Source organism: Mustela nivalis (genome assembly GCF_964662115.1).
Source record: "Mustela nivalis genome assembly, chromosome: 8".
NCBI classification, from domain to species: domain Eukaryota; kingdom Metazoa; phylum Chordata; class Mammalia; order Carnivora; family Mustelidae; genus Mustela; species Mustela nivalis.
Window position 1 is genome coordinate 79,983,808 of NC_139027.1, and position 27,939 is coordinate 80,011,746.

The 27,939-nt window shown below is 39.8% G+C and overlaps 1 protein-coding gene across 32 annotated transcripts in view; it reads right to left on the minus strand.

Moving 5' to 3' along the window:
* AFF3 (ALF transcription elongation factor 3) overlaps positions 1-27,939 on the minus strand; it is a 571,712-nt gene that overhangs the window by 533,026 nt on the left and 10,747 nt on the right. For 6 of the 32 annotated variants that reach the window (XM_082747048.1, XM_082747046.1, XM_082747036.1 and 3 more), the window contains exon 1: positions 30-101. The exons of 17 other annotated variants lie outside the window; for them this stretch is intronic. The gene's annotated coding sequence lies outside the window, so the exon portion shown is untranslated. Of the gene's footprint in view, positions 1-29; positions 226-27,939 lie in introns of those variants that run through there. 9 more of the 32 variants (XM_082747041.1, XM_082747056.1, XM_082747039.1 and 6 more) reach the window with 4 other exon arrangements.

Genomic DNA, 27,939 nt, shown 5'->3' on the forward strand with positions numbered 1-27,939 from the left:
GGGCGGGCGGTAGCGGCCGGCGCACTCACCCGCTCTTCGTCTCGCGCGCAGGCACACTCAGGAGAGAGCGGCGAGCTCGCCGCGCCGCCGCCGCCGCCGCCGCCACCGCCTCGCCCCCCTCCCTCCCCGCGCCAGCCCCTCCTCCCCTCCCTCCCGGCGGCCCGGCCCGCTGCAGCCGCCGCCGCCGCCGCCGCGGTGCTCTGCGCCCGCCCGCCCGCCTCTTTCTCCTCCGGGAGGCGCGTGTGCGCGGGCGAGGCCAAGGCGCGCGCGCGCCGTGAGCCCCGCGCCGCGCCCGCCCCGCGCGCCCCTGCGCTTTCCGCGCGGCTCCCCGGGGTCCCGCGGCGCTCGCAGGCCGCGCCGCCCCCTCGCCCCGCGACCCTGCCACCCGCCTGACCCGCCGCCGCCCGGGGCCGCCCGGGGCCGCCCGGGGCAGTCCCGCGAGTCGGGGCGAAGGGAAAGGCGATGGTGCCGAGCGCAGGGGGATGCTGAGCCGGGCCGGGCCTGCCGCATCTTCAGCCTTTCGCCCTCGCCCGACCCCACCCGGCCCTGGCCAGGCAGCACGCACTTCTCTTAGGGCCCAGAATTCCCCCGACCCTGCCAGGCGCCCCCGCGGGCGGTGTGCCAGCTGCAGCCCTGGAGGGGGTGCTGGGAAATTCCCTGGCCGCCCCAGGCACGGGGAGAGTTAACTGAACTGCCTGCAGCCGCGCTGTAAACAAATCGTTTAAAATATCTGGAGTCAGTAAGTTAAGTGAAAGGGAGGAAACCTCTTCTGACAGGACCTGCAGTTTGGCCTACAGTGGGGGCCCCACCATCCTCCAACTGGCCATCCCTGAAAACTAACCTCCTTTTTCTTTCTTACGGGGGTGGGGCAGGCCTCTGGGTGTAGACTGCTAACTTCTCACCCCATCTCCTGAGTGACAAAACTGTCAGCTGGAGGATGATAGAGTATCATTGTGGCTCCTAAAATTCAGGTCTTTTTTATTATTACTTCCTTGATTGTAAAGAACATCCCCACCCCCCCCCCTCCTCACTTTTACAGACATGCTGAGAAGTCCATGCCTAGATCAGGGCCATGGCTCTGTTTATCCACAGTTGGCCAAAATCAAAACCCCTTCTCAGTTCCCTGACTCTCTCATCCTCTTGGCCACAGTTCTGGAAGCCTCGCTCAGGATTCCAGAGAATTCCTGGAGAGAGTGCCACAAGAGCATTGTGGTTATATCCCATCACTTGCACCAAACCCCCAATTTTCTGCAGCACATAAGTCCTTTCCGATACTCTCCCCTTTGTTCACTCTCAAGAAGGACCCCCGACTGGAGCTACCAGAAATCTAGACTCTTGTGTGAAAGTCACAGGATCCCTCCATCAAACCTCCTCACTTCCCTGACCTCTGAATGAGGATTATTAGCAAATGAAGTTTTGAGAACACATAGAAGAAGAAAAGACCAATAAGAATGCTTACCTATTTGGGATCTGATTACAAAATGCTCAGCCCTCCTTTCTTCCCCTAGCTCTGAAGTATTTTGCTTTATTAGCATCCGTAACTAGTGTGCAAATGTAAAACACTAAATTAAGAGAGAGTATTAACATAGTTTGAGAAAATGGCTTTGTTATTTTACAAACTGACAACTCCCAGCCCCTAAAAACCTCCCTCATTAGTTGAAGGTAGTAACAAGGCTACAACTGAACAAAGAGAATGTGAATAGAGGAGAACGTACAGGTGTGAAGGGCTGTCTTCCCAAATCCCAGCCTACAGTGCATTTGGAGAGAAGAAAAAAAAAAAAATCTGTCTTCCTAATGTCTCCTTAGCATAAGCCTTGTTGGAAATGTTTGCTCTGGCAAAAGTGAGATGCCTGAGACATCCAGACAGCATTCCCAGGAACAAAGGATGGGGGTGGAGGGTGGAGGAGAGTGAAAGAACAGCCCCTCTCTGGAAGAACTGCAAGTTCCTTGGCCTGAACAAGAAATGCATCCTGTCCTGTGCTCATGGCTGCAGCCTGGAAGCTTCTCCAGAAAGGAGACCTCCCACCCCTTACAGAGACCTGGCTTTCCTTCCCTTCCCACCACATCTGTTTATACAAAGGAGGGCAGCTGGAGAAAAACAGAACCATGTTTACTGGGAGTCCCATCCTAAGCTTGAAGCTTAAGATGCAGATTTGCCCTCACTACAGAGGTTGAAGATAAATAGATGGCCCAGGAAAAGGAAAGAGAGAAAGCACTGAAGGGTATAGAGCTGGTAGAGTGGTTTACTCATAAAAGGCCTCTCCCCAAAGCCACATAGGAATGGGTAGATTTGTATTTGAATTTCAACACAGTTCCTCGTGCTAATATATGAATGTACTTGAGCCTAAAGCAATTTCAGTGTGGGTATTTAAATATTTTTCTTCAGGAATAGCCTTTATTTTCTGTTTGGGGCCTCCTAACGTAAGGGAAGTTGCATTAATACTTTCACTTCCAGTGTATGTTTTTGTGTATAGTATCCAGTTGGAGAATATGGTCTTTTGAAGAAGCCCAAATCATACTCATAGATATCATTTTTATTAAGTTGACATAGAAAATAAATCTAAATTAATAATATTTACAAGGAAAATGTAGAACAGTTAATGAGAGCCTTTATATGGTGATCTTTTTTATTATTTTTTATTAATCTTTCTATTTTTAAATTATTTTTATTTATCTGGTATAGCAAGATGTTTGCCATTATACCAAAATAAGTGCTTAATCCAGTTGTCAAAATGTTAAATTCTTAATAAAAAGCAAAAAGTTTGGACTTCCTGGGATTAGAAATTCCAGAACTAAAAGGGAGGTTTGGAGGTTTTGGTTTTGGGGTTTTTTTGTTTGTTTGTTTTTGTTTTTTTAAACTTGTAGAGGAATAGGGGACTACCTAAATTAAAAATAAAAATAATAAAAGCTAGTGTTTCCTCTGAAGGGGGTGGAGTTTCTGTGCATATTAAAGACTTGGTGACTTAAGAGACTCTTCTCTGGGGACAGAGGCAGATAACCCTCCAGAGAACTGAATGAAACCCCCCAGCTCTGGAGTCTGCAGAGCCCCTGCGAGGAGTTAGCTGAGGGAGGAGCTTAGGCTCCTAGATCAGGGGTGTTTTTCTGAGTTAAATCTATGAATGGAAGGGACTGAAAAGTGAATCCTCCTCAGTCTGGGGCAGGCCTACAAGTGCACTCAGCAAGGGCCCCACTCACATTCCACCAACCTGGAGTTAAAAGCCTCCAAAACAGACCCAGATGCAAATCTGTGGCATCCACCTAAGATCTCCTTCTGGATACAAACTGAAAGGAGAGAAATCTAGCACGGATTTTATTAATTCATGCTTTATTCTGAAGATGTGGCTGCAACTCAGGTGACTGGATGGGAATTTTCCTTTTATAATCTCACCGTTCCCCTAGAAAAATACACCTGGCTAAAAGTCAGATGGGCAGGCCCTCTTGCCAGAAGGTTAGAGGAGCCCCCACCCCATGTCGTACAGCATTATTTGTCACTGCACCTTCTCTCCTGTTCCAGCAAGGCTGCAGACATCACAGTCCGCTTCTCCCAGAGGTTTCTTGAGTGTTTGTAACTGTATCTAGGGATTGCAAGATAAACCCTCTAGGCTTTCTGCTTGCAAATTACATGCTAATATGTCGAGCTCCAGGGCAGCTTCGGTTTTAATCCATCTCAGAGTTCTAATGTCTTCAGGCCTTTCCCTCTGCACTGGTATCAGAGTGGTTCTAGCCTGGGATTTGAGATGCCTCTCTTTTTCTGTGGTTTTGGGTTTTTTTTTTTTTTTCATCATTCACCAGGTCCCGAGCAGATGGTGTGGCTGTGCTGGCTGTCATCACTCCTCCTATGTTGCCATGGAAACACGGGGCATAGGGACCATCTCTGCCTTGGGCTCTCTGACAGTATCCTCTGGCAGAGAACTTAAGCACTCTGGCCCCCTCCCCCTTGCCTGCCCACATCCTGCAGAGTTTGAGAAGGACTTGTGGCCCTGGTAGCCAGGGTCATTTCAGAGATCATCTGAGGACATGTTCCCCACAAGTGGTTGTGAACTGACTGCAGAAAGAAGGGGGAGGGGAAGGAGTGCTGATAGCCTATTTGTGCAGCAGTTGTGTTGCAATGGTGGCATATTTAGATTTTCTGTCCCCTCAGCCAGATGCTGTCATGGCTGGTTATTGCCCAGACGTCAAAAGAGATGCTCCTAAGGTTGCATCTGCTCATCAGGCAAGAGACTTAATGAATGTAAGCATGTTACTAGTGTTGTATACACTTTATTGACAGGCTACCTCCTCCAAGTGTATTCCTTTTTTTCCTTTGTACAAAACCAGGTTTTCTCTAAGGAATGTATGTACCTTCCTCAAACTTTCCAACATCTTCTTGCCTACATAATTCACTTATATAGCCACTGAGACATTAATTAGATTCAGAAGTCCATGGAAACAGCAGAGTTGGGCAGGGTCAGAGGCCAGGCAGGGCAGAAAAAAGAGCGGGGAAAATGACCCCTTGGGAGATGGGTAAGGAAGCAGAGGGAAATTTTTCATGCCATTCAAGTACCAAATAAGACAAATTTCAAAATGTGGTCAACTACCATAACATTGTTTAGAGATTTAAAGTATTGTCCAATTAAAGACTTCTTAAAAAAAAAAAAAAGTTAATTTGGTAGAAGAATTCCGCGTATGTGTCTTTGGTGTTAGTTGCTCCTTATATAGCTGGTACAAAAGACTAGTGCGTGAAGCACACCACATTTTAAAAAAGAAAAGAAACAAAGCAGGCATATCTACTGAAGATGAAAATACTGGCAGAAAAGGCATAGGCTAGTCATAAAAGTAGATCAGAAAAGTATTCCTTATCACAGATCATGTATTTCATGCCACACTGACCTACTTGGGGGATAATCCCCTTGTTTGTGATTCAAGAATCCCTTAGTGCTGGTAACAAGAACCAACCATCCTGATTTAAGTTTAAAACTTAATATCCCCACTGACTCTTTGGCGTACTTCTTCAAGATGTGCACTGGCCATCCGTGCAAGATTTAAAGACTATTAATATATTGAGAATAGGAAACAATTAATCATAATGACTACAAACATTTACATATTATACTATTTCCATATTATCGCTGGGTACTGCTCTAAGTGGCAACTTCATTTTCTCCTCCTAACACCACACAGGGTGTTACTATTGTTTTTATTTTACAGGTGAGTAAACTTAAGGAATGGATAAGCATCATAAACCAAAGCATGGCAGATAGGGGATTAGACCTAGTAGCCACATACCACACCACCTTCCATAACTTTCGCTAAATAATCTATAGCTCTGGAGTGTTTCTATGCCTGCAGATGCTTAGAGAATGAATGTAATATGCACCCACTCAGTAGGTGAAAGAGAGCCCTCTACTCTCTCCATACAATTTTTCCTTTAGTTTTTGACCTCTGAGCTCTGCCGTGCCACAGCTGGAGAAAGACACACACTCTCCCAAGTCTCAGTGTCTTCCTTTGCAACACGAGAGGGCTGAGTTGACCATTCTTTGTCTTTGTCAGATTTTGTCTCTGACAGTTCTAAAATGTTAGAATTCTAGTTTCAGCTGTTCCTCCTAAGCACTGCCAGACAGGAATCCCTGGAGTACGTCAGGAAAGCCATAAATCTTTTTTTGTTTAAAGGTAGGACCGCCTCCTTGGCTTAAACAAATATCAAGGTGTTGGTCTGTTCCAAACAAGAGCGCTTGCTGTTCTGTTAAGTGTTCACAGACAGCAAGACCAGTGTTCCCAAGAGGAAGACACATGACTTTGGTCTGGGGGGAAATGTGAGAAAGAAGTCATAACATGACTAAAGGTGTCAGACTTTTTGCTCTTTAGCACCCCAGAAGGTTTTCAGGCATGGAATGACGGTCCCCATAGAGCCCGTGGAGGACACTGGAGTTGCAAATGGACCAACTATGGCTCACAGCCTGAAGACACAGAAATTCCAAAATTATGTGTTGATGGGTTAAATATTGACGTGGACAAAGGGCAACAGTATAAGATCCTCACAAGGTCTTTCAGGTAGCGGTATCTCCTGTAGGTCAAAGTCCATAGTGAATGTCCTCCATCCAGAAAAAAAGAAATAGTAGAGTCTACCTCATCAGGAGACCAACAAGTATGACAGTCACTGCCAGTTGCCTACCCAATATGCATCCTCCTCTTATTTACAAACAAAACCCAAGTTGTGTTTGGGGAACTAATAAGCCCAGCTTGCTCTATTATAGCAAGAACTGAGCCTATAACACAGCTTGGACCAATGAGACATAGTTCAAGTTCTGGAATTTCTTCGGAGTCTTTGCTTTCCTGAAATAGGCACCATCTCTTCCTCTAGGTCTCTAGGTCACTTCCTTCTTCTTGTCCAGAATGTATTTAAATGTCTGAGGTGGAGCAGCCATCTTGGACCTTAAGGGCAAAAACCACAGACTAGGGTTTACAGAACTGAAGTTAAAAGGAAGCTACAACCTGGGTGTGTGTTTGTTTGTTTGTTTGTTTTTTGTTTGTTTGTTTTTTTTCACACAATTATACCATCTTCAAACCACCTATCTCTGGATTTTGGAGACAAAGCAAGACTCTATTTGGCTGAGCCACTGTAGTCATGTTTCGGTTCTTACAGCTAACAGATAGAGAAGTAAGTCATGATCCCTCCAATGTGCCTGACACACTATCACATATAGTCAGGTCTTCCAGATGTCCTAGCCTATGTGCCCCAGCCTACATGCCCCAGCAGAGGCAGCATTGCAAGAGGCCCAACCATGATTCGGAGAAGCTTACATTTATTTTCCTAAGCATAATCCTGCCAGAATCCTCTGGGTTCACTCCACTTATAAGAAACTATGCTTGGTTGTCTAAAGACTGATTAATCTGGCTTCAGCACTTTTTAAAATATTCCATATTAATAATTGTCTCTTTATTTTTGTGTTATTTATTAACTTGGTTAATTTATTGTCACATCTTCACAGGGATACTAGAAAATCTCATTTCTGGAAAATAGTGCAGGAATAATAATAGTCAGCCTTTCTTGTGTCCTTGCCACATACATAAAAATATGCATGTTTCAGACTCAGTCATTGTTTCTACCAATAAACTAATTACCACTGTATGAAGCTGATTTACTTCAGAAGGAGTTTAGAAAAACAATTAATTAAGCACAGTATTTTGAAATATAAACTACATAACAGAATTAGAACCCTATAATAAAATTGCAAAAGCTTGAAATTTGGAAGAAACCATGGAGACACTCTCTAGCTAACCTTCCACCCCATAGAGGAATTACTTCCAGATCAGCCATGGTATGTTCAGCCTACAAATGAGCATTTCTAATGATAGGTAGCTCACTCTGTTGAAAGGCTTCCTATTCCAGAACAACATTCTTCCTTATATTTACGAATCCCAAATCGAGTTCCTTGTAACTGTCTAACATATTACTAACTTGCAGTAAGTACTCAATTAAAGCTCAGTTTCACTGAATTCCTTCTCTGGGTGCTCCATATATTGAGACATGTGGGTTCAAGTAATTTCACTGGCACCTTTGGAAGAGGGAATTCCCTGCCCAGTTGGGAATACTATACAGAGAAGGAGAGCCAGGCTCTCAAAAGGAGCACATGAACAGGGGAATGAGAGAAACCCCACCTTTCTCCAAATAATAGTTGGTTCCTTGGAAGAATGGAGCTTCAAAAGAACTTAAGTTGGCCACAAGAAGGAAAATGCACACCACAAGATGGAGGGCAGAGAGGGCATCAGGAAACTCCTCAAAAGAAAGATACCTCCCTGCTGGATCTCAGGGAAGAAGTTGCACACTGGGAGGTAGAAAATAGAAGTCCAAGATCATAGGAGGAGGATGACAGTGAGGAGAGGAAGGAGCCTTGATTAAACCTATGAGTCTAAGGGTCAGGCCCAACATTAAATAATGACAGCAGCTCCTTCAAGGGATGGTTCCCAATGTTTTTCCAAAGCTCCAATTCTCCTGTGATGCTTATTATAATTCTATATACCTAAACAGTTACATTTTTATGAATTTAGCATTGCTTTCTGTCATTCTCTAGACAACAATAGGAGGTTTATTAAAACATAAAGGGAGATTCTTCCTCTTAGTCCTGAGTGAGTATCAGCCCAGATCCCTGTGTTGTCATCCCTGTTGTCTCCCTCTCAAGAATACAACCCCAAGTCAAGGATGAAGTCACTGGGGATACTTACCCAAGCCCAAGCCTTGGGCTCCAGCTGCATGACCAGATAAGTCCCTGCAGATATTTATTTACCTGACAAACATTACTGAATACTTAATTCATGCCTATCACTGGGTTAAGAAATAAGGAGAGAAGGATAATTTTTTTAAAAAAAGTCACAAAGCCCACAGTCTAGACAATAATGCACATATCTTCATTCACTTACTTATTAACGAATATTTATCGAGCCAGGTTTGTGCTCAAACCTGTGCTTGGCACTCACGTTACCACCCTAAGTGAAACAGACATGGTCTCAGTGAGGAGGGGTACCGATTATATTACAATGTGAGTAGTGCTATGATGAGAGAAGTGCACATACCCTGGAAGATCTTTCTAGAAAGAATGACTGACTTGTGTTCCAGGTCATAAATGGACTTTTCCAGCATAAGGTGGGTGGGAGAAGACAAAAAAGCATAACAACCTCTTTATGCCATTCTGCGCCACCAGCTATGAGAGAGGTATGTGTGTCTTCAAAGCTATTAGAGCAAGTAGGTGATGATTTCTGCCTGAGGCACTCTTAAAGGGCTTAGTAGCAAAAAGAACATTTAGGTTGGGTCTAAAAGAATGAGAGCTAAGTTGGGTAGTTGGTAGTGATGGAAGAGCATTCCAGGCAGAAGGAAAAGTACACGACAGAGTGCAGAGGCGAGAAACATGTCATGTTCCAATGACAGAGAAGGCTCTGTGTGGTCAAAGCCTGCCTTGGGCTGGGGGAGGGGGTTGCAGTAGTCAGTGGGAGTTTGGGTGGGAGCAGAAGTAGAATGAAGGGAGAAGGGAAAAGGCCAAGAACAGGGCAAGAGATTGGGGCCAGGTGGTAAAAAAAAAAAAAACACCACCCTGTTTTGCTCTTGTGAAAACATTTTAAGGGAGCAGGAAACGAACATCAGAGATTCAGTAAAGGAGCATGTGAGTGAACAGCAGCTGCCAAACCCAGGGGACAACTGAGAGCTGAAAAGAGGAAATGGTTTCTGAGAAACCAGAGAAAGTATTTCACAAAGCACTCAGCCCAGAGGTCGGTCTTTCTTTCTTTCTTTCTTTCTTTCTTTCTTTCTTTCTTTCTTTCTTTTTTTTGTAAAATCAAGCAAGACTATAAAGCCCTTTCCTTAGCACAGGGCTGACCACATCATTTGCAGAGCCTAGAGCAAAATGAGAATGTTGAGCCCCTTGTGCATAAATTAGTAAGAATTTCAAAGAATGACAAGCACAGGACCCTTCTAAGTGTGGGGTCCTGTGGGACTGCTTGGATCACACGTTCACAAACCTGGGGCTGCCGAGGTACTTTTGTGCTCTGGGGCAACTTTTCACTAACAACGTGAGTGGATGCTGGCTCTCTGGGGCCTGTCACAGGACTGGCTGGGAAGTGCCTTGAGAACATAGCACTGCACCCATTCAGTTTGCACCAGGCAAGTCCCCTGCACTTGAGCTCATTCCAAAATGAAAAAGTCTCTTTTTCCTGATAGTATTGAAAATATGCACCAAGGAGTACAATTCAAGCCATGCCCAGCTGTATGTCTCAGAGGGAAACATTAAACGAGAAGTACTTTCAATCTTTCTCTCCCCTTTATAAGAGCAGGTCCTCAAAAAGACTTGGGTTTGCTAAGCAAGGTGATGATAGAAATGGAGGAGAGGGAAACTGAGGGAAGGAGGAATCGTTCTGCAAAATAAAACAAAAAATGACAGGCGTAAAGGGAGAAATGAAGAAGTTGGCCAGAGGAGAAAGGGAAAGGAAGGGGCAGCAACTAAAGGGAGTAGAAATTTGGGGAAAGACAGAAATATCTAAATGGGATTTCAGAAAGTTTTGGAATATGATGTAATTGCATTCTCCAGCCTCTTAATGAGCCTCAAATAAAAAACTGCACTGCTCAACGAAGTTTAGGAGACAGAGGCAGGGTGTGTGTATGTGTGTGTGTGTGTGTGTGTTTTAGGGGAGGTGGTTTTCAAACAGCGGCAGATCAGAGTTATCTAGGGGAAAATTCCAATGGCCTGCCCCACCCCAAGACAGCATGAGGATGAACTGGTGTGAAATAGTTTGGAGAGTCCCCGACTGGGGGAAGCTATCACACCACTGGCCGGGATAAGGCTTCTGTTTTGGCCCTAGCCCAAGTCTTTTTCTTTGGTGGCCCTTGGTCTATTTGTCTCTTTGCTCTCCAGATGATAGTTGGTTCCTTGTCTATTTGTCTACCCTTGGGGTCAGTTCTACACATCAACTACTGTTGCTTTAGAAAAAGACTCCGATGACTGGGGGAGCCAGTTACTTCCACCTGTTCTTCTTTAAGATAATCTTCAGGTCACCTGGCTGGCTCAGTTGAAAGAGCATGCAAACTCTTGATCTTGGGGTTGTGAGGTGGGCGTAGAAATTTATTTACATAAATAAATAAATAAATACATACATACATACTAAAAAAAAGAAAGAAAGAAAGAAAGAAATCTTCTATTCCTATTCTTTGTTTTTCAGTAATATTTTGGAATCAGCTTGTCAGGTTACACACAAACACATGCACAGAAAAAAAACAACAATAATATGGTAACACTTTGACAGGAATAGCTTGGGGAGAGTATTTCAACAATACGGAGTCTCCTATACCTGAACATGCACCATGCCTCTGTTTATTTAGATTTCCCTTTTTAATATAATATAAATTTATATTAATTTTTCACATCTTTCTGTGTTGAGATCTTACATATAATTTTTTTCTCTAGATGTCTGATTAAATGCATTCATTCTAATAATTTTTCTGTGGTTTTATTATTTCCTATGTACACAATACTTCAACAATATCATCATGTGAATGATAGCTGGTTTTTTCCCCCTCTGCAATCCTGACACCTGTAACTTATCAGCTAGAACTTTAAGTACAATATTGAGAGAAGCAGTAATGATGGGCACCCTTGCCTTATTCCTGGCTTCAAAACTAAGGATTCTTTGTAGAACTTTTATCAAATTAAGAAATTCCCTTTCTGCACCTTTGTTAACTTTATAGCTATTATTGTTTGTTTATTGAAATCATGAATTGGGAACACCTGGGTGGCTCAGTCTGTTAAGTGTCTGCCTTCAGCTCAGGTCATGAGAGTTCCACATCTGGCTCCTTGATCCATGGGGAGACTGCTTCTCCCTCTCCCTTGCCACTCCCTCTGCTTGGGCTCTGACAGATAAATAAAATATTTATTAAGAAAAGAAATCATATGGGGCGCCTGGGTGGCTCAGTGGATTAAGCCGCTGCCTTCGGCTCAGGTCATGATCTCAGTGTCCTGGGATCGAGCCCCGCATCAGGCTCTTTGCTTAGCGGGAGCCTGCTTCTCTCTCTCTCTCTGCCTGACTCTCCGCCTACTTGTGATCTCTCTCTCTGTCAAATAAATAAATAAATAAATAAATAAATAAAAAGAAATCATAAATTGATGCTGCATTTTAAAAAATATTTTCTGTGGCCTGTTGAAATTATTCTACTCTTCGACTCCCTTTTTTTTTTCTGTTAATGGTTAATGAAGTTAATTACATTGATTAATTTTCAAAAGTTAAACCAGCCTCGTGTTCTGGAGTAAATACAACATAGTGATGATGCATTATCTGTTATATATTTATTGTTAGAATCAATGTGCTACTTGGCCAGGGTGGGGGAATTTCTGCACCATCGGTCATGAATAAGTGAGTCCAATTTTCCTATTTTGAAGTGACCTTATTAGCTTTTGCCAAGAAAGTCCTTGAAATGAATTGAGGAGATTTACCTCTTTTTCTTTATATTCTCTGGGAGAGTTTGTGTACTACTGGCATGATTATTCTCTAAGAAGTTGGTGGCATTTACCAGTAAAGTCATCTGAGTCTATAGTTTTCTTTGAAGGAAATTTTATTTTATTTTATTTTTTTCCAGATTTTATTTATTTGTCACAGAGAGTGAGCACAGGCAGACAGAGTGGCAGGCAGAGGCAGAGGGAGAAGCAGGCTCCCCGCAAGCAAGGTGCCCAATGCGGGACTCGATCCCAGGATGCTGGGATCACGACCCAAGCCGAAGGCAGCCGCCCAACCAACTGAGCCACCCAGGCATCCCTGAAGGGAATTTTAAATTACAAATTCAATTTTTAATCATTTTAAGTCAATTTTCTGTCCATTTTGGTAAGTTGTATTATCTTAGAAAGGTGTCTAAATTATGAAAATTTTCAAGTTGATTGCCATAAGTTATGATATTTACTTAATAACTCCTTAATATCTGTCAGATTGGTAGTTAGCTCCTTTTCATTCCTTCTTCACATATTTATGGCTTCTCTCCCTCTCTGTACATCAAACCTTATATATTGCAGTTAAAGTTCTGGTTAGACAAAAGTTTTGATGTACAGAATTTTCATTATCTTTTTAAATTTGTATGCCTTTTCTTTCTTTTTCTTGCCTAAATGCTCTGGCTAGGACCTCTAGTCCTATGTTAAAGAAAAGTGGTGAGAGTGGGCATCCTTGTCTTCTTCTTGATCTTAGAGGAAGCACTTTTAGCTTTTCACCATCATGTGTGACATTAGCTATGGGTTTGTCATATATGGCCTTTATTATATTGAGGTACATTCCCACTATAACCAGTGTGTTGAGAGTTTTTATTGGGAAAAGATGTTGAATTTTGTCAAATGACTTTTCTACATCTATTGAGATAATTATATGATTTTTATCCTTCATATTATTAATGTGGTTATCACATTGATTTGTGAATGTTGAACTATCCTTGCATCCTGGGAATAAATTCTCTATCTATAATGTGCTCCTGCATTTAGTTTGCTAATATTTTGTTGAGACTTTTTGAATCTGTCCTCACCAGGGCTATTGGTCTATAATTTTCCTATAGTGTCTTTGTATGGCTGTGGTATCAGCATAATGCTGGTCTCAAAAATGAGTTCAAAAGTATTCCTTCCTCTTCTATTTTTTGGAAGAGTTTGAGAAGGCTTGGTATTAAATCTTTAAGTGTTTGGTAGAATTCACCAGTCAATGCTGAGCTTTTCTTTGTTGAGAGATTTTTGATTACTGATTCAATCTCCTTATTAGTAATTGGTCTATTCAGATTTTCTATTTATTCATGATTCAATCTTGTTAGGTTGTATGTTTCTAGGATATGTCCATTTCTTCTACATTATCTAATTTGTTAGCATATAATTGCTCATAGTGGTCTCTTAAATCATTTGTATTTATATGGTATTCATACTATCTCCTCTTTCATTTATAGTTTGAGTCTGTTCTCTTTTCTTTTTCTTAGTAAGTCTAACTAGAGGTTTGTCTGTTTTGTTTATCTTTAAAAAAAACCCAGTTCTTATTTACATAATTCTTTTCTATTCTCTTTCTAATCTCCATCATTTATTGCCATTTCTTATTATTTCTGTTACTCTATTAATTTGGAGGTCAGTTTGTTTTTCTTTTACTACTTCTTCGAGGTACAAAGTTAGATTGTGTATTTGAGATCTTTCTTTTTTCTCAATTTTTCTCAATTTTTGGATCTGATCAGCTTTGATATGTTGTGTTTTCAATTTTATTTGTCCCAAGATATTTTTTAATTTCCTTTTTGATTTCTTCTTTGTCTCCCTGGCTGTTCAGTAGCACATGTTTGTATCCAAATATATGTGAATTTTCCAGTTTTCTTTTTGTAACTGATTTCTAGTTCCATATCATTGGGGTCAGAAAAGATACTTGATACAATCTCAATCTTCTTAAATCTATTAAGATTTGTTTTGTGGCCTCACAAGTGATCTATCCTGGGGAATGTTCCAAGTTACTTGAGAAAAATATATATTCTGTTGCTGTTGGATGTGATGTTCTATAAATGTCTGTTAGGTCCATTTGATACAATGTGTAGTTTCAATAAGATTTTTCTATATTGATTTTCTGTCTGGATGATTTCCCCATTGTTGAAAGAGGAGTACTGAAGTCCTCTACTATTACTGCATTGCTATTTCTCCTTTCAAATATATTAATATTTGCTTTATATATTTAGGTGTTCCTATGTTGGGTACACAGATATTTACTGTTACATCATCTTGATAAATTGAGTGCTCTATCATTATATAGTGACTTTCTTTGTCTCTTGTTACTTCTTGGCTTAAGTCTATTGTATATGACATAAGTACAGCCCTCCCTGTTTTCTTTTGGTTTCCATTTGTATGGAATATATCTTCCCATCCCTTTACTTTCAGTACCTTTAATCCTTAAAGCAAATGTAAGTCTCTTGTGAACAGCATATAGCTTGGTCTTGTTTCGTAAATCCATTTAACCATTCTACATCTTCTTCCTCCTCTACATCTTTTGATTGAAGAATTTAGTCCATTCATATCTGAAGTAATTATTGATAAGTTTGAACTTATATTTGCCATTTTATTATTTTCTGGTTGCTCTGTAATGTCTTTGTTCCTTTATTCCTTGCTTCCTCTCAATCTTTGTGATTCAGTTATTTTCTGTAGTGATGGGCTTAATTCCTTTCTCTTTCTGTTTTGTGTATGTACTACAGGCTCTTCCTTTGAGGTTACCATGATGCTTACATAAAACATCTTATATTTATGGCAGTCTACTTTAAGCTGATAGCAGGTCCACTTTAAATGCAAACAAAAGCTCTACATTTTCACCCTCCCCTCATCTTATGTATTTGGTACCACAATTTACATCTTTTTACATTGTGTATCCATTAACAAATTATTGTAATTGTAGATATTTTTAATACTTTTGTATTTTAATCTTCACTCTAGAGTTATAAATGATTTACCTACCACCATCACAATAGAGTACTCTTAATTTAACTACATATTTTCTGTTGCCAGTGAGTTTTATACTTTCTTAAGTTTTCCTGTTACTATTTAGTGCCCTTCCATTTTTTGCTTCAAGAACTCTTTTGAACATTTCTTGTAGGGCCCATTTAGTGGTGCTGAACTCCTTCAGATTCTGTTTGCCTAGAAAAAACTCTATCTCTGTTAGTTCTGAACAACTCTGCTTGGTAGAGTATTCTTGATTGACAGTGTTTTTCTTTTAGCACTTTAAATATATCATCCCACTTCTTTCTGGCCTATAGGATTTCTGCTGAAAAATCTGCTTATAGTCTTATAGGGGTTCTTTTTATGTAACAAATTGCCTTTCTCTTGCTGTTTTTAAGATGTTCTCCTTGTCTTTAACTTTAGACCCTTTATTTATAATGTGTTGGTGAAAAAAGTTATTATTTTTTTAAATTCATCTATTTAGTACTATTTGGGCTTCCTTGATCTGGATTTCTGTTTCCTTCCCCAGGTTAGGGAAATTTTCAGCCATTATTTCTTTGAACAATCTGCCTTCCTTCTGGGACCCCTTTAATGTGTATTTTTTGTTTAAGATTTTATCTCTTTATTTGAGAGAGAGAGTGAGAGCACAAGTGGGGGCAGAGGGAGAAGGGAAAACAGACTCCCTGGTGAACAATGAACCTAACGAGGAGGGACTCAATCCCAGGACCCTGAGATCACTACCTGAGTCAAAGGCAGAGACTTAACAGACTGAGACACCCAGGCACCCCTGTGTATATTGTTTTGTTTTGTTTGGTGGTTTCCCATATGTCCTTTAAGCTATCTTTCTGTGTTTTTCATACTTTTTTCTTATTAGTCTTCTGGTTGAATTCTACTGTCTATTTTCATGCTCTTTTATCCCTTTTTTAAACGATCTAGTTTGTTCTTTAATTCCTTCACTGATTTTTTTTTTTTTTCAGTTCAATTACTGTATTCTTCAGCAATGTGATTTCTGTTTGGTGTTCTTTTATGTTTTTTTTTTTTTTTAAAGATTTTATTTATTTGATAGAGATTACATGTAGGCAGAGAGGCAGGCAGGGAGAGAGGAGGAAGCAGGCTCCCTGCTGAGCAGAGAGCCAGATGTGGGGCTCGATCCCAGGACCCTGAGACCACGACCCAAGCCGAAGGCAAAGGCTTTAACCCACTGAGCCACCCAGGCGCCCCTCTTTTATGTTTTCTATACCTTTGTTGAAATTCTCACTTTGTTCATATGTTGTTCTCCTGACCTCAGACAATACCTTTGACTATTATTTTGAACTCTCTGTCAGGTAAATCACTTACTTCCACTTCATTAAGATCTGTTTCTGGGGATTTACCTTGATCTTATGTTAAGGAATTTTCCTCTATTAATTTTTCTTGACTTTTTATGTTGGTTTTTGTGTATTACATAAAACAACCACTCTTCCCAGTCCTGACAGAGTTGTCTTGCTAGGAGATAAAACTTGTCAATCAGCCTGGCCTGAACTCCTGATTGTGTCTCAAACTTTTGTGATTGTCCAACCTGCTTTCTTTATTTTAAGTGGCTCTCTGTATTTGAGGGTGTATCAAGACCTGTCAGTGTCCTAATAGAAGAATTGTAGTGAACAACTAGATGCAGTACAATCAGAAGCTAGAGTCTCAAACGGAATCAGGAAAGTAGGTATTTAAGACTCTTCCAGGCAGAAACTGGGAGGGTGTTATTGTCTACTCCCTTTGCACTGGGCCCAGGTGTACAGTGGGGTGTTTGTGGGACTTGTGAATGGAAGCCCAGTTGGCTCTCAGAGCTTGGTGATCTGGGAATTCATCCCTCAGGCAGCAGAGCAAAAACTGGATGCAGATGTGTGTGTACATTCTTTCCAGGGAGATACTGGTAAGTTGGAGCATGCTAGAGGGAGAAAAGGGGAGGTGTCTGCTGGTTTCTCTACTTTTAAGAACAGATAATAGCCAGCCTCAAGATGTATACTAAATTAGAAGTGTGATCCTAAGGCAATAGCTTTCAAAGTTTGCAGATGGTCCCCTTCAGGAAGACCTGGAGCTGGGTGATTTTCGTTGCTCTTTCTGCATTGAGTCGTGGGGAGATAGCCACAGCAAGCGCTTGCATGCCCATTAATAATTGCTTCTTTGTTTGTTATCTTCTTGTGGGTCTCAGGACACAAGGTCCACTAGTTTTCAGAGCTAGGTGTTTTGCAGGCCTGTCCTTCAGATGGGAGTCTTAAAAGCTGGGGTGCTAAATGCGGTGTTCAAACCATTCACTCCTTGATAGGAATATGGAGTTTGGCGTTCCCACCCAACTGTATGGTGCTGTGTCAGGGGTGGGGTTTATGGCAAGAGTGTGTGTCAACATTTCCTACCCATTCCAATGTGAGTGTTTTCTCATTTGCCTAATGTATTGGAGCCTCTCAGATAGTTTCTCTATTTCTTTCAGAGGTATCTGCTGTGTATACATTTGGTATTGCCATGGGAGGAGGGAAGCAGCCTTCATTATCTCTGTCATGATTGTCTCTATTTTACTTTTATTATTGAAGGATAATTTTGCTAGGTTTAAAATTCTAGGTTGACAGAATTTTTTTCTCCAGCAGTTTAAAGATTTTATATCACTGTCTTCTGGCTTCTAACACATCCATTAAAAAGTCAGCTGTCAATTATATTGTTGTTCCTGTATAGGTAAACCCTCCTTTTTCCTCTACCTGCTTTTAAGATTATATGTTTTGTTTTCAGCTTTTAGAAGTTTTACTATGATGTGTGTAAATGTAGCTTCTTATTTCTATATTCTACTTGAGGTCCATAGGGCTTCTTATCTGAGTTTGACATCTTTCAGCAGTTTGGTAAGTTCTTAGCCATTATATCATTAGTTACTGAGTTTGGCTCATTCTCTCTTTCCTCTCCTGAGGCTCCAATTTTATGCACATTAGAATTTCTGTCTTCTCTTTTACTCTGTCTTTTGAAATTTTAATTCCTCTTGCTTTTCTAAAGCTTCTTTTTGAATATTTTCTTCTAACATATCTTCCAGTTAACTAATTCTTTCTTGAGCTTTATGTAATCTGCTGCTAAACCCATTCACTGAATTCTTCATTTGGAGTATCATGCTTTTTTGTAATAGAATTCCCATTTGATTCCTTTTTGTAGTTTCTCATCTTCTGCCCAAATTCTCTATCTTATCTTAGACTTTGTAAACATAGTTATCTTAAACTTTGTGTATCATGGCTCTTTTATCTGGAACCCCTATATTTCCATATTTGTTTGTTTGTTTGTTTGTTTCTGAGAGCATGTCATTCATAATGTCTAACCTCCTTATATCTAGTTGTTCTTTTAAATTATATGGTGGACACAGCATTTGCAAAATGAGTTTTGGAAATAATTTGAGGATTACAGTAATGTTATCTTTCTCCAAAAAAGTATGTCTATTTCTGCCAGGTTCTTAGAAGCAGTAGCAATTAAGGATTATCTTTATATAGTTTCACAAGTTGAGGGGAATTTATGCTAAAGTTGCTCTAGGGGTATATCCACTTTCAAGTTTCCATTTCTTCTAGGGTACACTCTTCACGTTTCCAATCCAAATAATGGGAAATCACTATGCTGTTTTTCCTTTGTGGACTCTGACTTTATTGTCATCACTTGAGCCCCAAAATGCTGTCAACAGCTTGTGTTAGCCTTTCAACCATTGCCTCCAAAACTGGGTTTGTCCTCCAGGGAAGCGTAACCCCAAATACCAAATTCACTTTCCTTAATGTCTTTCTCCTTCTGGAGAAATTCTCTTCAATTCTTCATTTGATTTTTATATCTTTAATTTATGTCCTGATTTATTAAAAACATTTTAGATTAACTGAATAGATGTATATGTGCTATGAAAAATAGTTTTATTTGTATTGGGTAATTTGCTCTGACAATGACCTTCACAAGATGGATGTAAGCTATCCTGTAGAGTGGTTAAGAGCACAGGATTTGGAGCCAGCAAATCTGGTTCAAATCCTTGTTTTGCTTTTAGTAGCAGTGTGATTTTTTTGGCACCTTACTTAAACTTTCTGATTCCCACTGCTCTCACTGATAAAATGTAAATGATGATTATAGATGCTTTGTTGACGAATAAATAGAATAATATTGCAAAAATATAATACAGAGTTGGCATCTAGTGTAAGCACCATCAAATGGCAACTATTGTTATTAACATGAACTATTTAAATATTTAATAACATCTACCAAGGATAACTATTTTAGATTTAAAATGACTATAATGATGAGATTCTTCTCCTGGTGGTGTATTTCAGAAAGGAACTCTTAGGTCATGGCTTTGGGGTTCTGGCAATACCCACTTTGTAATTTTTCCATACCCAAATCTTAGCAGTGTTTATGCTGTAGAAGTCAGGAACCCAGTGGAATATTTCCTTGCATCCTGGGGTTAATTAAAAACTCCAATTAAGGAAATTTCTGGCTCTCCTCACATGTAGCCTTAAAGCATGCTTCTGTGCATAGATGTGTAAGAGTTCAAGTGTTTAAGTTTCTACAATTGCCCTAATTGTTTTAATGCCTTTACTAGCTCCCTCTTTACATACAGGTAAAGCCAAAGGTGCACTAGCAAAAATTCCCTATGATTACCCTCAGGGAGGCCGTTGTTATAGCCCTACTTTAAGCTACCTGACCCTGTTTTTATACATCTAGAGGTTATCAACTCATCAGGAGACTATTCCTGCCAATTCTGCCTGTTGGGCACTTGAAAGCAGGTTCATTTAAACATCAATGACTAGGAGTCTTCATTGACCTCATGCTGCTTAAGTCTTAACCTAGTCTTGACCTTAGCGTCAAAACTTTGTGAAAAGTCAATAAAAGTAGCAAACAATGTCATATTATTCTTGGCAGACTTTGCACAACAATGAGAGGGTTTAACAAAAGTTAATTATGGCTTAATAGTTGCTTGCTAACAAATATTGAGTTTTTACAATGTAGCAGATAATATGCACACATGCGGTCATTTGAGTCACATAACACCCAAATGAGGTAGGCACTGTCATTACCCCTCCTTTAAAGGGGAGGAACTGTGGTTTACAGGGGCAAAGTACTTAACCTGAGGCCACAAACCAGCCACAGGGTTCATGTCAGTCATTCCTGAATCTGTGTGCTCTCCATGTAGACTATTAGGTAGGGAAACTCAAGACTCAGTTTATTATAGAGAAAGCTGTCGTGAAGCTCTGAGGGAACATCCAGCAAATTAATAGGTCCGTAGTTATCCCACAGAATTGCTCTGTTAAAATGAGGCGGATTATGCTTTCAAAGACTATCCTGTTAAGAATAAAGACTAAGGATCTAACAAAAACAATTAGGTTAGCAAGCATCAAAACTGACCCATAAGAACAGGGACAGAATAGTCTGGATAGCACCTGGTCATGTAAGTGATGATGTTCAATAAAAATCCAGAAGAGGAGGCCTTAGCAGGTCTTGAGAAGCTTCTTAGAGAAGCTTATAATTGACGAAATGAAAGGTAATACTTTTGTCAGTATAAGACTGTGAAAAGTTAACTTTCTAGGCCCAACTGAAATATGTGTTTCCACAAAATCTCTCAGTAGACACATTCAGTAGGTAACCATATTACAGAATTTACCATCATTAAGGATTCTAACAGCCCAAACCAAGGCCTTCCACCCAAATCATTACACTTGAGGCTCTTTCTGGAGGAGAAATGAAATTATAATAAGAATAAAATTTATTAAGTTACTTAATGGTTCTGCTGCCTTGCCTACTAAGACTTGATTTCGATTTTGTTTTTTTCCTATGAATACTTAACCAAGTAGAAGACTGAATCTGAAGGGTTAGGCCCACATTTTCCCAAATAGTCTGGCTACCCTCATTTACCTGAGGGATGGAAATAAATTCCACCTTTAACATCCTGAAACAATTAAAATATAGCTTTGAAAGATATTATGAAACTAAACAATCCTTCCTTCACTTTAGCCTTTTAATCTAATGTGACTACTCTGTGTAGAAATCGATTTAAGGACTGCTAATATCAAGGTTTAGGTGTGAAGGTAAAGTGGTGTAAAATAACCATTTCAAAGATGATGGCGATGAAGGAGGAGGAATCATATCATCTATAGCAGTGGCTTCCCACAATGAAGGTATAAAAACGAAGTTTCTGTGTATTTACTGGGCATACTACCAGTCAGCAATCCTAGATAATGCCTGGAACACTAAATGCTCAAAGAATGCTTGTTGGGCGAATACATTTACTTAGAAAGTGAACTGGTCAAGGCTTTGAGCTGGATCTTAAAGGAGGAGTTTAGCCAGTGAGGAAGAGATTCATCCAAATCAGAGAGGCAAACAAAGGGATGAGGATGACTTTGAAGTTCCCACTCAAGCAGACGGATGGGCAATGGTGCCATAAACTAAACAAGGTGATGGATGGAGGAAGAGGCATCAGTCAAATTAATAACAAACACATGATATTTTGTCACAAATTGGGGAATTCATGGTCAAGAGATTGGTGCATCTTGCTGATCTTACTCTCTCAAATCTTACTCTCATCTTACTCTCATCTTACTCTCTCAAATTACTTTCTCCATATTTACACAACTGAAATCCTCTTGTAACCTTTCTTATTGGTCACTCTCTGATTATCCTAGAGCTCTGTTTTGATTTTGTTGCGTACTAAAATGGGATATTGTTTATTAAAAATTAAGATGGAATGAGAGTACTCTCTAAAAGCAAAAACTTTATTTCAATGATCTTATTTTCACCTTCATGCAATAGGTAGGCTGTTATTTCTCTTATTTCTCACTAAAGCCTAATGCGTTTGTGTGTTGGTATTTTGTAGATGAGGGAACTATATTAAAATACAGCATCATTCAAGGATGTAGACAGCGTGCCGGGTTTGGGAGAGATGTCAATTGTAAATTAAAAGATAGTCATAGCACAAAAGCAGAGAATAAAGGTGAATATAGTAGTGAGGTTACCCAACCCAAAGTAGTGAAAACTGAATATTACTCTGGAATGAAATGCACATGGCTGGGAGACACGGCCTGAGCATGTGTAATTGAGAACATGTCTCTAGAGAGGAGAGGAAAAGCAGAATGGCTCTTTAATAAATTAAGTCAATGTCTCTCAAAATGTGCGTTTTCTAAATTAAGTATTTCCCAAAATGTGCATTTCCCAAATCTCCTGGAGAGATTCTCTTGAAGGTTCACAATGCTAAATATTAGCAGTGAAAAGCTCTGAGAAGACCAGCAGCAAAGGAAAACTAACTTTATTTTATCCAAATTTGATCAAACTTATTTGACCTTGGAATGTATTTGTCATGGAACATCTAATACAACTTCCCTGAAAGCTGTGGGAATTGTTGAATTAGGAAACCATGTTTAATTTCATAGTGTCTAAAACAAACTAGGTGATAAATAAAACTTATTTTGAATTTTTACAAGTAATTTTCAAATAACAAAATCATTATCTGCTATCAACAGTATTCTCAAAAAATAGATTTTAAAAAAGCAAAATAGCCATGACCTTCAGAATCAGGACAGAACCTTAGAATTAGAAAGAATGTGGCTTTCTTAACATCTACTAAAAATAGTTAAAGAAATTTCTACCATCTCAGGGATAAATTATTCCCTCCAGTTCCATAGCATATAGTTCCTCTGAAACTGTTAATTCTGCTTAGATACCTTCTGAGTGTGAGTGAAATTTAATTATCTCATTTTCTTTAATAGCAGAGAGTAGATTAATTGTTCAAGAGAAAAAATGGCTTGTTACATGGGTGGAAAGGTACAGAGTCCCTGGTGTGCCACTGTAGATATGACCATCAAGGCAGAAGCCTGATGTAGATAGCATATGAAAGTGTATATTCACACAGAAGATAGAACTAATTATTCATTTAACACTAATTTTCAATTTACACTGAAATTTATTTAGTTTTGTCAAATGAGAATAAATGTGTTCATCAGGCAAACTGCATTTCAGATTTTGACTTAATCACTTTCTAGCTATTTAAGCACAGACAAGTCTCTGAGCTTCAGTTTCCTCTTTGTAAAATGGCATTACAATTTGGAAAACTAGAATAAAGCCTTCCTGATTTTAGCATTTAGAAGTCCTCAGTATGGTTTTAGCTCACCCTCATGCTACCCTAAAGAAAAGTTTTCTAGCAGACACACCCTATTCCATCCCACTCACAGTTCTAAAGGAGAGAGATCCAGCCAGAAAATAGACCTACAAATGATAAACACTTGAAATACACAAGTCACTTAATCCTTCTCCCTTAAATGGAAATGTGAAACTAAGGATTACCAGGCATACAAGGAAAACTGCAGCATGAAAAAAAAAAAGAAAAAAAAACTGAAAAAATAAAATTAAATTAAAAAAAAAGACAAAAAACAAAAAACAAAACAACAACAAAACCCCAAGATCACACACACACACACACACACACACACACACACCCCACCACCACCAACAACAACAACAAAACAACAAAAGACAGAAACTAACCCCGAAAGGGGGATAAAAGACAATTAGGGAATAGAAGACAACACCAAAAACACTCTAATTAATATGCAAGGGGAATTTTAGAGAAAATATGATATCCTTAAAATTGGGACAAAATGCTAAGAAAAGGAAACAATTAGAGAATGAAAGAAAATGCTTGTAGATTTTTAAAAAATAGTACTGTTTGAGAAAAAAATTAATTACAAAAGAACTAGAAAATAAACCTAAAGACTCTTCCTACTATCTTAGAACATGAGGGGAAAAGATAAAGAACTGAAAACTATGAGGGAAAAGATTAGTCTAGAAACCAGAAATTCAGCCTAGGAAATCTCTCATGCAGTTTTGGAGATGAAAAACATTATCAAAAAGTAGTTGAAGAAAAAATTTCCAAAGCTGAAGGACAAAATTCTTCGGAACTAGAAGAGCTTCTGAATGCCCAGAACAACTAAAGAAAACAAAGCTATACCTAGAAACACCTTTGATATGCAGAATACCAAGGATAAATAGAAATTTCTAAAGGCTTTTATACCCAGCCAGATGTCAATCAAGTATGAGGGCAGAATAATTTTTTCTGGCAAAAAGGTCTCAAACTTTATCTACCATACATCCTTTCTTTGAGAAGTATTTAAATATATACCCAGAGAAACTAAAGAGTAGAAGAAGAAGAAGGTTTTAGGGTCCAGGAATCTGTAGTTACAATGCAGACTCCTGAGAGCAGTGGGAAAAATTGGCACCATGACCATTGAATAGAAGGCACAGAGAGCTACAAGTACAGATTGAAATAGAAGGATGGTAGGAAGTTGGAGGTCTCTAGGAGAAAAGGGGGACTTGATAGAAAAGATAGGCTTAGGGAAAATTATTCACAAAGACAAAAATTTAAAAAGACCCCCAAAAGCACCCATTGGAAACTCCAGACATCACTGGTAGGGTAAAGAATGTATAATAAAATGGAATGTTTAATAAAATAATAATTCACACATGAAGCAAACTAAAACATGGCAATATTGTAGGATAAAACAAAGAGAGAGAAATTCCATTGAACCTTAGTCTGGGAACATCCTTTCTCAGTGGGCCCAGGCCTTACAATGTTAGACTTCTTTAAAATATTCCTAACACATGACTTGATCAATCTATGGATGAATCATGGAGATTAGGCTATGACTTTTGGACAAAATGTAAGGCACATGTTTACCTGAAAAATGAGATTTGGAAGGTGGGTAAAAGGGTAGGGTCATCAATAATTTTACTTTTTAAAGTGAGAAATCAAGAGATACAGTATTATCAAAAGTTAATGAAACAGAAAATAGATTTACTATAATATTTTATATTACAAATCCAAACACAGGAAGAACAACAGACAACAAATATAACAAAAGATAACAAAATAAATGTCAGACACATTTATTTTGGGAATGTGTCCCATAAATGGGAATGGGAATGTAGCCCATAAATGGGAATGTCTAGGATTGTGCAGAAGGGGCAAGGGTCGTAGAACTTAGCCAAATGATGAACTTTCATATTGAAGAGTCTGTAAATTATGTCTTTTATTGATACATGTTTTAAAAAATAGAGTTATAGGCATATTATCTATATAGAGCAAAGCACAGAAGAAATGAAAATGGAAATGACCTCTTAGAACGGGACATTGTCTGTCTCCTTTGTCCAATGTTGTATCCCTTGTGCCTAAAATGGCACTGGGCACACCAACCTACTAATAAATGGTGAGTGGGAAGAAGGTGACTCTGGGAAACAATATATGAGTGTGGAGGAGAAGGGTCAGAGGCTTCTGAATGGTTACCAGATAAAGGTACTATTTTGATGAAAAAAATATATAATAGTGAAAGAACACAAGAGAATGGAGCATGCCATTAATGGGGATGCTCCTTGGGGAATTGAAAAGTAAGGCGATCTGGAAAAGAAATCAGTCAGGTGAGGAAAAAGAGTTCCAGACTGTGGGAACACGTGTGTAGACCCTGGGTGGAGAAAAGATCCAGGTGACTAGAGCAAAAGTGCTATACAGCAGGCTCAGTGTGAGCCTGTGCAAGTAGGCAGGGACCAAGTCTAACAGGGTTTGGCAGGCCATGTAGGGATGCTGATGAATTGCTTAAGAAAAACGAAGTGAGGCCTCTGACTTCTCTGTTTCCTTATCACCAATAAGGCTGGGTTCTCCTGGCTCTGTGCTTACACCTAGGACCAGCTTGCACACAACTCTGTTCGGGAATGCACTGGTCTCCTGGACTTGATTTTCAGTATCTCATAACTTTGAATTCCCAAAGAAGGAGAAAATACTACATACTAAGTGACTAAGTAGAATATGGTCCACTTAGCATACTATGTGTCTTCATTGTGTAAGTCGAAGAGGATGTGCAGAGAATGTTGCGGGGAAGAGTTGGATTTTCTCATCCAAGTTTTAATGCTTGTCAGGAAGTTGTGGTACTGATTTACAGGGAGGCAGAGAAACACTATGAGGGCAATTTAGGCATTGATCAGTAGCAAGGCACATTCTATTCAAGAAGCCAGAGGAGTGTTCACTGGGTTCTCAGGAGCATGGGGCCAGGCCAGATGCCGATGATAATTGTAAAGATATGGGTGCTACCCTGAAGAAATGCCTATTCTTAGAATACAGAAATAGATGTGGATGAACACAGATCCAGATTCTCTCAGAGCACAAATGCTGCACAGGGATTAGGCTTGGTGCTCTGGGAAGCTGAATGAACTCTTCCAATCCACTAGGGTCCTTGTTAGTGCATCAAAGCAGTAATTTACTCAATGACAAGAGTTCATGTAGCTTCCTAAGGCACTTAACTTACTCCCAGGATGTTGGTTGCACACCAGGGGAATCTGGCTCACTAATCTTTAACACTTGTCATAATTATTTTTCCTTCAATAATGCTATTTTCCCCCAGAGGAACTCAAAATTATTACATAAGAAATGTAGAAATATAAGTGTGTGATATTTTTTAATAAAATGTAGTCAGTGGCCCTGGGGAATTTTTGTAGCAAAAACCTCTCAAATCAATTATATTTTCTCATTTCTAGTTCCAATAATTGAATATTTTATTTCTATATTTATTTAAGTTCTTTCGAAATGAAAAGGTGGAGTTCTGTTGACACACTGGGAAAGGAGGGTATTATTAATTAAAGTTGTTTAAAGTATAAGATGAAAACAGTGCTGATGCATATAAATTTGTTTCAATGAGCTGCCAGCTGCTTTATGAGGTTATAGGAAAATTGTTGGCAATCCTGGGGGGTGGCACAGTGGTTCATCATTCCATCATCACTAGGAGGTAAGTCTGCAATCACAACTCATCCAGAGAAAAAAATAAATGATGCAGCCAAGTGTTGAGTGCCCATGACTCAGCTATTTAGAAAATCCAAGATGCCTGATCTGCATTTCTCACATTTCAATAAAAAAGTTCAGTTCTGATCCCTCTGTCACCTCAGCTGGGTGCTCATTGTCATTTACTCCCATTGTCTTAAGATTCTCACATCATCACTCTGGCCTAGAGAGGAAGGTGGTGGTGGTGGTTCTTTGCCTTTTAAAGGTAAAGAACACTAGGCTCAAAAAGGTTGAGGATGGGACCCCTGGGTGGCTCAGTTCATTAAGTGACAGCCTTCGACACAGGTCATGATCCCAGGGTCCTGGGATCAAGTCCTGCATGAGGCTCCTTGCTCAGCAGGGAGCCCACTTCTCTTTCTGCCTGCTCTGCCTGCTGCTCCCCGTGCTTGTGCTCTTTCTCCCTGACAAGTAAATAAATAATTTCTTCAAAAAAAAAAAAAAAAGTTGAGGATGTTTGCCTAAGGTCACATGGCTGCTGGGTGGTAGAGTCAGAACAAGGCTTGAGGTCTTTCAATTCCTTGCAGACACTTCTTGTTGACTCCGGGACCTCAGGTGACCTCAGGCCCTACTTTGCCTGATCTCTCAGCTTCAGCCATTGCACCCCACTCCTACCATACAAGTGCTCTGAAAGTCTGAACAAACATGGCATGGGAAGACCATCCCCTAAAAGTTCCTGCTCCCAACTAGATGCTGATGACTTACCTAGTGGCAAAGTAACTTTCAGGAAGGTGTACATCTCATGTAGGAGTCAGCATTAGTCAGAAAACAATCATGAAGTAGGTAGCTCTTTGAGCTTCTCTTGCTAGTTCCCTTAGTATGAACTATAACATCCCTCATTTCTCTCTTTTACTCTCTCTCTCTCTCTCTCCCCTCTCCCTCCCTGCCTTGCCCATTCTCATAGGAAAAACTCTCAAGGGGCTTCAGATAGTTTTTGTGATTGGTTAAAGATGACCAGAGTGACCCACTCAAGGAAGGCTAATTTCAGAGTTCAAGCAATGAGTTTTCCAGAACCTGCTTCCTCCAACCCATGCCACTGGAGATTAATAAATGTTGGTTATTGTTATTTGGCTCAGAGGATGCTTGGTTGATTTGCCTAAGTCAATCTCATATTCTTGTATTTATTCACTGTTACACCAGAAGGCAAAATGAGAAACAAGAGTCAAAATG